General features: G+C 36.6%; 1 protein-coding gene across 2 annotated transcripts in view; it reads right to left on the bottom strand.

The window, feature by feature from the left end:
* LOC109103952 (nuclear receptor-interacting protein 1-like) overlaps window positions 1-5,054 on the bottom strand; it is a 40,777-nt gene extending 35,723 nt beyond the window's left edge. For both annotated transcript variants that reach the window (XM_042771333.1, XM_019117291.2), the window contains exon 1: window positions 4,762-5,054. The gene's annotated coding sequence lies outside the window, so the exon portion shown is untranslated. The remainder of the gene's footprint in view (window positions 1-4,761) is intronic.
* Window positions 5,055-12,563: the final 7,509 nt, after the last annotated feature.

Here is a 12,563-nt window from a genome sequence, read left to right as displayed (position 1 = left end):
AAGTAAAATTTCTTTACCCGCCCCGGCCCGACCCGCGGGGTCCGTGGGCCATGAGACGACCCGCGCATCGGGGACATCACGCAAGTTACGTTGCTACGTAGACCTTCGTATTGTAACCTTATCAAAGAACCTAATAAAATATGAAAATATATATTCCAAATATTTAATATAGGCTATAAGGAATTGCACGCAACATACTTGGATTTTTTTTATTTTGTTTTTAATGACCCGCCCCGCAAATAAAGTGCCAATTTCTTTAACCGCCCCAACCCGACTTGCGGGTTACAAACGGGGTCCGCGGGTTATGAGACGACCATCACTAATGTGACGCGCATCACTAATGTGTAGACCTTTATGAATGACCAGCATTCCAATGCTACAAAATTCTGTGGCTACATGTGAGCTTGGCTATAAAACTTCATTGGAATCTGTAAAAAAAAAAAAAAAGTAGCTTATGTTGCAAAAAGAAAACAAAAGATAAAATAATCCATAAATCTTAAGGAAATGTATTCAGACTCAACCTGTTAAGTTTGGCTTCTGATTTCTGAGAGCCTTAATGCATGTGAAGTTAAGGATAGTTGCACACGTGCCATAAATCGCATACCTAATATTGGCCTACTCTATAAAAACATCACTGAAACACATCACTCGCCTTGGGCTGACATTTCTATTCTACAGATGGAAAAATAATTTCTGTGGTGTACTGCTGATAGATGAGCTGGCACATAGAGACATGATTTAAGATGCTTCTTTCCTTTTGCACTCCACTTTTGCTTACGCCATTAGTTTAATACAGAACTCTTTGCTTGCATTTGTCTTTTTTTAACCACCCCCACCCCCTCACGACCACAACACCAGCCAATTTAAGAGGCACTGTAAATGTCTTTTTCTTAAAAGCTGGTGCACTGCTGAGATCTCATTGATCCTTGATGTTTACAAGATCACGTTCAGCCGGTTGTCTCTTCAACAAGCCGTTGCTTGCACGTGCATCTTTCCTCCTGATTTATCTGACCCCGATCTTGCAGTGGGCTGGCTGTAATTTTTTTTCTCACAAACTATGAATAATGTACTTCAATCTCCATTATGGTCAATCAATTATGGGTTATGATTGAGGGGCGTGGTGACCTCCTGTCTGGTAGATGATCCTGTCATTATCTCATGAACAATGAACCCCTTCCAGCCATCCATACGGAGGCACACACACAAACATTTCACCTTTTCACTCAGACTCTCCATTTCTTCATCCTGGCTTTCATTCCACATGATCAGATGGCATTTACTGTTCCGCCCTGTGCAAAATAACAGGAGTATTTCTGTCTCTCTGCACCAACCACATACTCTGGCCAAGTCCAGTTACCTGAGCTTTGAAATTCAATTTGTAACACGATGAACTGACATCATAATATTATTCAGAACAAGGAAATAGGCAAACATCTCCGTAGGACCATATGAGCATCATTTGGGAGTCCGACCATATGCAGAAAAGACCACAATCAACTCTATACATAATCAAAAACAAAACTAAGCAAATATGAACTTGTTTGTATTTTAGATATCCATATCTTTGATTAGTCTATATCTATGACTATAACTGTCTATTTATGACTTCACTAACAGGAGAGTTAGTAAATCAAGTCATTCCAAATCTGTATGACTTACTTTCTTCTGTGAAACACAAAATATTTTAAAGAACAGCTTTTGTCCATGCAGTGAAGTAAATGGGGTCAAGAACAACATGGAATGCCACTGATTTTCATTATATGAAAAAGGATAGTTTTAGAGGTTTGGGATGACATGAAGGTGAATAAATGTTGAAAGATTTTAATTTGTGGGTGATCTATCCCTTGAATAACAAGTAACGTTAAAAGAAATGATTCATTTACAAATACAGAAAACTTGAGTTGAAATTCAGTCCACAAATATTAGTATTAACTGGCTGTTATCACTATCCAATATATCCACCTCTTTTAATCTAGACTTCAGTGACAAGATCGTTTACAAAAGCTTTCCTCACAGCCTTTTAAGAAAGGCTAAGAGCAACATTTTAAACAAAACCACACAACGTAATAAAGTAAGCTTCAACATAATGTGAGTAGGTGGTCAGGTTTTTGGGTTACATGTCATCATGATCTTAAGCAAGCTGTTCCTCCCAAAATGCAAACATTTGAGACTTTTTAAGACCAGAGCAAACAAAGAGTAAGGTCTGATGTTAGAAGAGGACCACCTCGGCAGTTTTGATTTAGTCATGCTTTACACAAACATAAAAATGAACACAAATAGTGCTTAAAAAAAAGAAACAGTGTCTCTGCGGATCATTATATACAGTAGGTTTCATTATTCAGTGCAGCTGGGCTAATGACACAACACCATGCTCATTCAATACTGTCAAATGTCATGAGGTATATTTAATCTAAAGTACCTATGAGTCAGCACCCTAAACATTATATACTTCAGGTCCTGTTGTTATTCACAGCTCCACACTGATTTGAAAAAATGCAACAAAAGCCAGAGGCCTAAATGTACAATATGTAAAGATGCACTCAGTAACATTATACTGACACCTACTGTCCTGGAGGCATGCAGTATGTTTACTAACTGCTGCTGCTACACTAAATCAGTTTATCTTTTGTTTTTCTCTGTTTCAAACTAACTATACAGATACTTATAATGCATATTCTAGGATTCAGTCACATCGAATTTGCGTACATTGTTGGTGGTTCACACTGGAACACAGCTGATGAACTATTGCTATTTCTCTCTGTGGAACTATAGCCGATATAGGTATTTCAGAGTGTTTTTTTCTTTAAAGCGGTCATATTAAGTGATTTCAAGTTTTCTTATCTCTTTGGAGTGTTACAAGCTGTTTGTGAATAGATAAGATCCCTAAAGATGCAAAGATTAAAGTCTCAAACCCAAAGAGATATTCTTTATAAAAGTTAAGACTCGTCCACGCCCTCCTAAAACGCCTCGTTTAAACACACCCCTACATGTCTACGTCACCGTGTGGGAAGATTTGCATAACAATGCCCAAATGTTCACGCAAAGAAAGAAGGTGTATCTTTGATTCTTGCTGTAGTATTGTTGCCGTCGCCAAAATGTTGTGGAGACGCTGTGTGTTTCGTTGTGAAAGCGAAACTACTTAGTTTGGCCTTCCAAAAGAGGACACAACTAGAAATCAATGGTTAAGTTGTATTAACAACACTGTTCCGGAACAGTTCAAGCCAAATATTCAGATGTGTGCAGCGGATTTTATGGAGGATGAGGACTGTTTCCTGGGAGAGTAGCCTACAATTCTGGTGTTCTGACAAATAATGCTGACTCACAGCCTGTAAGTACATTTTCATATTTAAAGGATTTGCCACTGATGAATCAAACGCAAGTTTTAAGCAGTGTAGAGTAGCTCTTGTTTGTCACAAATGCAAACATGGTTTTATGTTTACGCAACGTGACGCAACGCAACTCGTAAAAAGACAGTACAAGTGATTATAATCAGTAGGCTAATTATGTCCCCACTGGATGTTACAAATGCCTCGTTTGTAACGGGTTTATTGTTTTTTTCTCGTCACACCGGGACACGGCATCACAGTATGGTAAGGGGCATAACATTTCTATCACACACTTGAGACACTGAACCATAAACCGCATAAACACATTTCATTACAACATTACATAAAATACACAAAATAATGTTCTTTTTTAGAAATGTCATATGACCCCTTTAATGTCTATGTGTTGCAAAACACCTCCGTTTAAAAATATATATATATATATATTTTAATAAACATTATTAATAGCAGAAGTAACTCAACTGAATGAGCTGACAGTGGGTCATGTGATATCAACATGGATGCGCCCATTTGGGCGACAACCTCAACATATAATACAAAATAACACAATAAAACAACTTTTTAAGACTATAAGGCATATATGATAGAGTATAATATTAGTGTTTTATTAGTGTTTCATTTTTAATCTATTTCTCAAAAGTTAATGTTAATTTGTAAAACTTTGCTAATTAGCAAAATTAAAAAAAGAAAATACTCAGCTTACACCTTTTAATCCAAAAATATTAAGTGGCTACTAAGTCCATCCACATGCTCAAAAAATGTAATATGAATCATATGATGTTCTTCTTACACATCTCAAAAGCCACTAAACACAATATTGTTTTCAGAAAGCATAAATACTGGACGTCATGAGAAAGATATATAGCTGGTGAGATAATTTCATGTTTCTTGGAGCACTTTAAAAATTTCACACAAACACTTCAAAGGGTCTCGGTTAGACTAAACATAAATTATGAGGTAAGCAAGGTGCCAGAGTCATCCTCTTATCACAACCACAGTAACAATGTATCTAGTGTTTTAACTCAGCTCGGCTACAATTAGCACAACAAGAGTCTTTTATATCACATTTCACGTGCTTGCCAGGAGCCTCTACAAATGCATTTGAGTAGCTAATATTCTGATTTAGGATGCTTATAAAGGAAAAAAAGTATTTGTCACTTTCATGTAATTGTTTGATCACATGCATTTGATTAAAAAACGGACATATTATACGCGCATGCCTGCATGTAAACATTCAATGAAATAAATGAAGACTCAAAATGGAAACGTCAGCTCCCACCACCCCATATATCCCCCGCTTATTTTATATACGCACAATCCATTAAAACATAGTAAATTCTGGCTTTGCTGCTAATGCACGGATAAAACAAACGAATACATATACCAGAAATCTTAATTTCACACCCAGCCTTACCTGATCGGGTGGTGAAAAAGAGAATCCCGCTGAAAATTATGCTGCATTCAGGGAATAGTCGGAGACGCGTATATATCTCTCTTTACGAACAATTCAGATATTAAAACAATAAAATAATAATAATACAAAAACGGAAAGTTGACTGGGGCTGACAGCGTCTATTCCCCACATGTGCGGTTTTCTAGTGCTCTTGAGTCCTGCAGTCAGTCGCTTGACTGAATTGTTTATTTAAGGTATCCCCGGCACTCTGCAATGCCATGTTCACTCCTCCTATCCTCATGGACGCTAGTGAGATCCGATTCACGAGGGAATCATTCTGGCAATGATTCGGCAGAACCGATTCCTTTGTAAGTCACCTATGTATTTATAATTATGGAAAAAACATGCACTATTATGTTAACCACATATGCACCAAAACAACATAATTACTCAAATGTACTTAATTACTTAATAATAAATTAACAGTCATGCTATGCTAGATCTAAGGATCTCAGCCAGGAGCTAGTTTCAAGGTAGAAAAGAAAAGAAACAGATTGGACAAGCTGGTATCAAGCTATCATGTTCCAAAACACAGATAGGCCTACCAGCTTGAACTGGATTTACCCACCAGGAGAGATGGGATTTCCCTTCAAATGCTCAGAATTGTTCTGTATGTTTGCTTGCATTCTATATGCGCTGACACTAAATCAAATTAATTTTGTTATAGTGGTTTACTAAAAAGAAAAGAAAAGAAAAGAAAAGAAAAGAAAAGAAAAGAAAAGAAAAGAAAAGAAAAGAAAAAGGAAACATATTTTTAATGTGCTCATTGTGGAAATATAGGGTGGATGACATGTTACCACAATAAACATTTGACACATTAAATATAATGAATCATACATTTTGCTATTAACAGCTCATTTTTTACCCGTATTTAGCTATATTTTATAACAACAACAAAACAAATAAGTGTAAAATGACTTCTGGGAAGACTTTTGAGTGATGATTCAAATGAATTATTGAATCATTTTAATCGGCTCACTACAATGAATCAACCGAGCGAATCGAATCGCTAAGATGATTCGGACTTCCCCATGCTAATAGACGCCACCCTTAAAGCCACAGCCATCCATCTATCTATCTATCTATCTATCTATCTGTATGTCTGTCTGTCTGTCTGTCTGTCTATCTATCTATCTATCTATCTATCTATCTATTGCAAATATCAGAAAATGTTTAATTACATTATTTAGATTTTTTTTAATGATAATGATTTCTACAGTAATTAATTTCTACATAGATATTATAAAAACATTGTTAATTAGACTAAATATAATCTCAAATCTGATTTTGTGTGCCATAGCAAAAATTAATGTGACAAACATTAGCCTAAACTTTAAAAAACAGTGTTTTATGTCACAGCCTGCTTAGTTCAGCCTTTCTATGCCTTGAGAAGACACAGCTTTTACACCAAGTTCACACCTCTTGGGACCCCATATGACCAGTCAACAATTCTGGCTGGAGTAAACGTGCCCTGCTGGGGTTACAGATGGGCTATATCCTGATGGGACATAGTATCAGCCATCAAGTTTTTCACAGTTTTTCTCTTGCATACAAAGAGATGTTAACATCCTAGCTGCCCCTCCTTACTACAGTAGATTCCCTCTCCTCACATGTCACATGTTTCACTGCTGTGTGACAAGCTGTGAGGAAAAAAAACCTTTTGCTCATGTGTGATGTTTACACATTTTCAGGGTTTTTTGACTAGATGGTTAAAGATATGTTTAAAGTGAAATGTTCGGGTACTTTCCAAATAAAGTCAAATTTATACAGTATTTTTCAAATGCCCATTGTTTCAAAGCACCTTTATAGAAAATATTGATGTTAATGCTTAGAATATTATCTTTATGACTTATAGTCACACTTAGCAGATTAGAGTTGGGTGATAATATATTTTGCGACGATACGAGCAATCAAGCAGTTGAGATTTACTATATAGTATATATCACCAAGAATATGTCTACTTATATATCCAAGTTTATATAAAGAGCTTAGTGCTAAAATATTTTATATTTTGCAATGATACAAGCAATCAAGCACTTGAGTTTTGCTATACAGTATACGCATATCCCTTTACATAAATGTACTCTATGTATGCATATAAAGTTGGATTTTATAAATCCAACTTTATTTAGAGAGCTGTCTGGTAATACATCTTACATTCTGCAACCATATAAATGATCCCGCAGCTAAGATTTGCTGTAATTTACTATATGTATGCAGGTAAATAGAATATACAATATCTCCAACTTTTAATATTTCACTAGGCAATAATATAGATTGCATTTTTAGACGAAAAAATGTACATAGTACATTATTAGTGTACTATGTGGGTTTTATTATTAATTTAGAATGTTAAATAATGAGATGCTCAATGCACAACCCCCAGAACTTGCAGGAATGTCATGTTATTTAAAGAAAAAAAAAATTGGCTGTACTTCCGATGTGTATATTTATAGAATACTCTGCCCACACTCAGATGCCAAAAACCCCTTTTATCACAGCAAAGTCAAGTAAGTATGCTTCCTTTAAAGTATAATCGTGAGTTTAAATAACACATCCATTTCCTCTGTGTGATTCTAGAAACAACTAGTGGCTCAAACTCTGATCCCAGACCAGAGAGCAGAGGCAAAAACAAAGAGACTTTGGCCTCAGCGTATGACGGTCACAAAGGGAAACATTCAGTCTGCCAGGAGACAATGACCTTTGATTCCACTGATTTCCCTTGAACCTTCAATGACCAGGAAGAGCAAATGCTCCCTGGGCAGGCAGGTGCAAACAAGGATATGGAGTGAGAAGCGCAAACTGCCATCTCCCCTTTGGACTCAAATACAAAGGTTGCTGGTTTTGCCAAAGAGGCCACCATTGAGATTAAAATTACTGTTTAACGCAATATTGATACAGTCACTGAAAACAGGCATTGTGAAGTGAGAGCGAGATGAACACTGACTACATATGCAGCTGCATAAAAATATAAATATGATTGTAGTAGTTGACAAAATATAACCATTTAACATTAACAACTTAATTGTGTTAAATGATGCTCAGCACAATACCAAGCTGTAAGTCTAGGGTTGTGTTGAACTGCTGATGATGAGGTTTTGTCACTTTATCTTCATATGACAATGTACATTTCCTCAAGCAATATGTTTAAACGTCTTGATGCTTAACTGTTAAAACAATTTAGTGAAGCTGTCAAAAAGTAATTCAGTGGCCTGTTAGTGTCAGTCACAGATGTTTTGCCATGCTAAGCTTTTTGAATGAACTATAACTGGGTAAAACGAAGGCTAAAGTTTTGATGGTGCATAGAGGAAACCCAGGCTAGTTGTCACAATGTCAGCAACTATAAAGATTTGAGTCAAAAGTACAATTTCACAAATGTTTGTTTTCTCTAGCAGTGGTTTTCTATGTTGGTTTCAGACACTTAAATTGGCCTTCCTGTAGCTCAAATAGTAGAGCATGGCGCTAGCAACACCAACATCATGGGTTTGATTCCCAGTAAATGCAAGAACTGATAAAATTCTGATTTTGAATCCAATGGACGCGTTTGCCAAATTTGTCAATGTTAATTCATTTTTGTGAATTCAGTCCTTTAAACAAAAATTCCAATATAATCATATTTTAGTATTAGCTCTTGGGAAAACAGATTAAGACAATACAACCAAGCAATTACAGTATAGCTAGAATAATGATTTGATATTTGTGCTTGTTACATTTTATATTTTTGCTGTTTCAAGAATAATTTTGTGTTTCATAATTATTTTACCGTTTACATGATTGTTGAAAAGTCTTTGATTAATGGCAGTTTCCATTGTGAGAATTTAACCCATGTAGTGGTACAACATGCCCGGCTATTTAACAACATGTTTTTATGTTCAATAACTTTATTGTAACCAAGACTTTAAGGTTCGTGCCTATATTATATTTACTTTTAAAACTAAACCTACCTTGAGAAATATTCAGCGGAGTAAAAAATGTGATAACTCTCCACTATATCTTCTTGTTCACTTTTAAAGTGATAGTGTGTTGCATTTCAAGTAATTTGGCAGAGCATTCAGATTGCTCAGAGGGGTTAATTGCTTGTTTTGGCCTGTGGTTGGTGTCCATATATACTGGAGCATTTCCTGTCTATTAAAGTGTCAATTATTTGTTTTTTGTTTAGAAAAGGTCAATATCCTTTCTAGTTGGTTAATGGGACATAATACTTAGAGCCTTTTATCTGGTTTTCCCATCTTCTAATGTGTTGGCCAGGGGAAATGTTGTGGCTTTTGGACACATACTTGTTTGAGGTGAGACACTGTGTGGATTTAGGCTTTGTATCATAATGTAACCCTCATTATTTCCCTGAGCGATGCAGATCAATAACTGCTGTTTATGCATGCGGCCCACATATGCTCCACTATATTTCAGAGAAAGTAAAGTTGCTATTATGGCTGCTTAAGATCTGGCATGGTTTCAGCGTCCAAAGAAGAAGCAGTGAAAATAAAAGACAAACGTCCTACCAAAAGGTCTCAGTGGATAGGGAACCACTATTATGTTGTTTGTTCTTTGCACAAAAGAGAACTTATCAAATAATATCTCAAATGAAACATTTATAATTCATAACAGAGAACTATAATCAGATGTTTACAGGACATCACAGATGCCAGCTAGAGGTTAGAGGCATTCATGGCTGGCAATGTGGTCAAAGATCTAAGGTATTTCAAGAGAGCAAGTTAGAGGGAAGTGGAGGAGAAAGAGATTGAGAAAAAAGGAAATAACCCCATGAGTGTATTATGTGCAGGGTTGTGACACGCTGTGGCTTTCTGCGGTTGTGTGGCAGAATGGAGAGCGGGGGCGGAAGACTTGGCGCTTTACAGAGGAAAGGCCTCACTGTGTGCACATTGTGCAGCCATGTGTGGCATCACCACAGTTCACATCTTACCCATGTACAGTCTCCCAATTTTTCCCAAAGGGACTTCCAATTCTCATTGGCCTTGTTCCCTTTTTATCCGAATGCTTAAGCATGGAAAATCACTGACCTAGCTTTGGGGATTCTAAAGGGTTTGGGATGTATGAGCTGTGCATAACCTGCTTCATACAGTAATTTATCCAATGCACTGACTAGTAAAACAATGAAATCCGAAATGCATTTTTAAAAATGTTGATGTTGAATATATTAATTGGTGTTCCATTCCACTTTGAAAAGATGCCTTTTCTCCTCCTAGCAATAAAATGCCATTTAAGTAAATCTCCCTTGAATCTTGGTGGCACAAATGGTTAATATTTCTCCTTTGTCCCGCGGAAGGCATGTGATAATCCTACATTTGAATGGGGTAACCCTATCAAAAGCTGGACTTTTCCAAGACAAATTGCTTATGTTAATCTCTACATGAGCATACCTCTTATCAATGAGCTGAGGTCCCACATTTATTTTGCCTTGGGCGTCTGTCTCCTCCATGTGAAGGATCTCACATTATAATTCTCAGATCACGTTGAATAGGGCAAGTATCTCATTTCTCATTGTGCGCTCCTTCCATTTAGGATACATGCTAAAGGAAAGCCGACCGAATGAGGATTTGAGTTGAATAGGACTGCAAGGTGAGGTGCTCGGAGCCAGGGCTGCTAAGTCATCAGGTGCAGGGTCATCTTAGCCCTTTGTGTGATTTAACGTTGGGTAAATGTCACCAGCGAACATCCCAGATGTAGTTATTCACTACCAGCCTTTCTATAGTCAGTTCTCATAACAGTGTTAAAGGGTTTTGTGGCATTGGATGTTTTCAGCTTAAATGTCTGATGAGTATTACCCTCTAAGCATTTAATTAGGCCTGTCAATTGGTTAATATATAATATATTTTATATATTAAGTTGGGAAGTTACAATATCAGATGCATTCAAGTCACTTTGGTCGAAGCAAGATGGCGATGTACCTTTACCCTACGTCTACAAAATGATGAATGAAGGATGCGCATCAGGTGTGTTTTTGCTTCATACTTTTATTCAAATTGTGAAGGTGCTGTAAATCGAATTGTCATATGTTCTTTATAACAATTAGCATAATTGTTCCATACTACTGTATCATATTTTGTATATTCACCTTTGCTAGTTTTATTGTTAATTAAGAAACAGCATTTTTTACTCAGTGACAAGCCTTCAAATTGGACACTCGGATCAAAGAAATTATGCATTCAATTCATGTTGGAAAGATCATATTTTACACGTTGAACATACATGAATGCTAACACAAAGTCAAAATTACAAGTGGGAAATTCAGTGTCAGTGAGAAAACATGTTGTATGCAATTGATGCAGAGTCTGTACTGATGGTAAATTCACAATGAAACTATCTAAGCTGCGTGTACAAAATATGATAGTATTGTACAATTACGATAGAATATGTACAGTAATAACTCAATTTACATTACCTTCATGAATTGAATAAAAACAGAATAAGAAAAAAAACACAGATACAAATTTTTATTTATCATATTGTATGTCGAGTTTAAAAATCGTTCAGAATTTTTATGTAGAAAATCCATCTCGTTCCAGACCAAATGACTTGAACACCCCTGACACTGTATTTACCAGTTCTACCCAAGAGGACTTGAATGCACAAAAAGTTCAGCGTTTCAATCTTATGATTTTGACTTAGTGGATCATAATCATGAATATGGTGGCTTTCATGTGCGTTCAACTTGTAAACACAATCTTTTCGACATGACTTAAACACACCAGTAGAGTTTGTCTGTCCGAGGTGAAACCAAAACTGTTTGTTTGTCACTATATCTTAAGAACAGTGTGTATAAAATAAATGTAGTCATTATTTTTTACGCTACTGATGAAAAAAGATGGAAAATACTAACAAAAACAACAGAAAAAGAATTTGAAGCAACAAAAGTAGATATATGAGAACCCCAGAAGGTGAACCATGATTATCTGAATTAATTTTTTTTTATATAGGCATCTTTTATTCATTTAATTAACATATTAAGTTGACAAATCTGCAGTTAATATTTGATATGTCCCAAAACCTGAAAGGCAAGTGAAAATCAGTAATCTTACTAGTCAATAATATGAAATGCAAATGACTTAGGCTTTGTGTCCAAGAGATTACTACCACAGTTGGGTCATTTTTTTGTTATTATTTTTTAATGAGTTTCTTTTTCTGGCATGTCCCATATTCTTTCAAAAACACGTCAGAATTGTCCGTCTATGAGACGCTCGCGCAGATGGGGAGCTGAGAAGCAGGTCAGGCGCTGATCCACATGTGTCGTGGTGGATGTGTGCTGATGGGGAGTGGAGCCCCGCCAAAGCGCTGCGGCGATGTGTCAGACCTGCTCGCTCTTTTGTGGCATGCCATTCATTCTCCTCGCATGCTTTGTTTTCACATCTTGTTGACCTACTTTGCGCTCTTGGAATAATCCTCCTGGCTCGTTCAACGGGTGGTTGGGGTGGAGCACTTTGCTATGCCTGTCCCTCATTAGAATATCAGATAGCAGGAGAAGGTCTCTCCAAAAAAAAAAAGAGAGAAAAAATAAAACAGGAAAATCCTCAAGGACTGTCTGGAAGTGGAGCACAAGGCCGTTACGTGCGTTGTCTCAAGGGCCTGGGCTTGAACTCATTTACCAGGGCCTTGGCCTGTAATCGCAAAAGACTATTCTGAGTCAATGCATTGTGCTTTTGAGTAAGGCTATCTATTCTTAGAAGAAAGACTTCAAGTTGGTCCCCAGTGTCAGAGGGTTCAATGAAATATAACCCTTTTTGAAGCTGGGCTGGTTTTATTTGTCT

Source organism: Cyprinus carpio, chromosome A15, assembly GCF_018340385.1.
Source record: "Cyprinus carpio isolate SPL01 chromosome A15, ASM1834038v1, whole genome shotgun sequence".
Taxonomy (NCBI): domain Eukaryota; kingdom Metazoa; phylum Chordata; class Actinopteri; order Cypriniformes; family Cyprinidae; genus Cyprinus; species Cyprinus carpio.
This window is presented reverse-complemented; position numbering and strand designations above follow the sequence as displayed.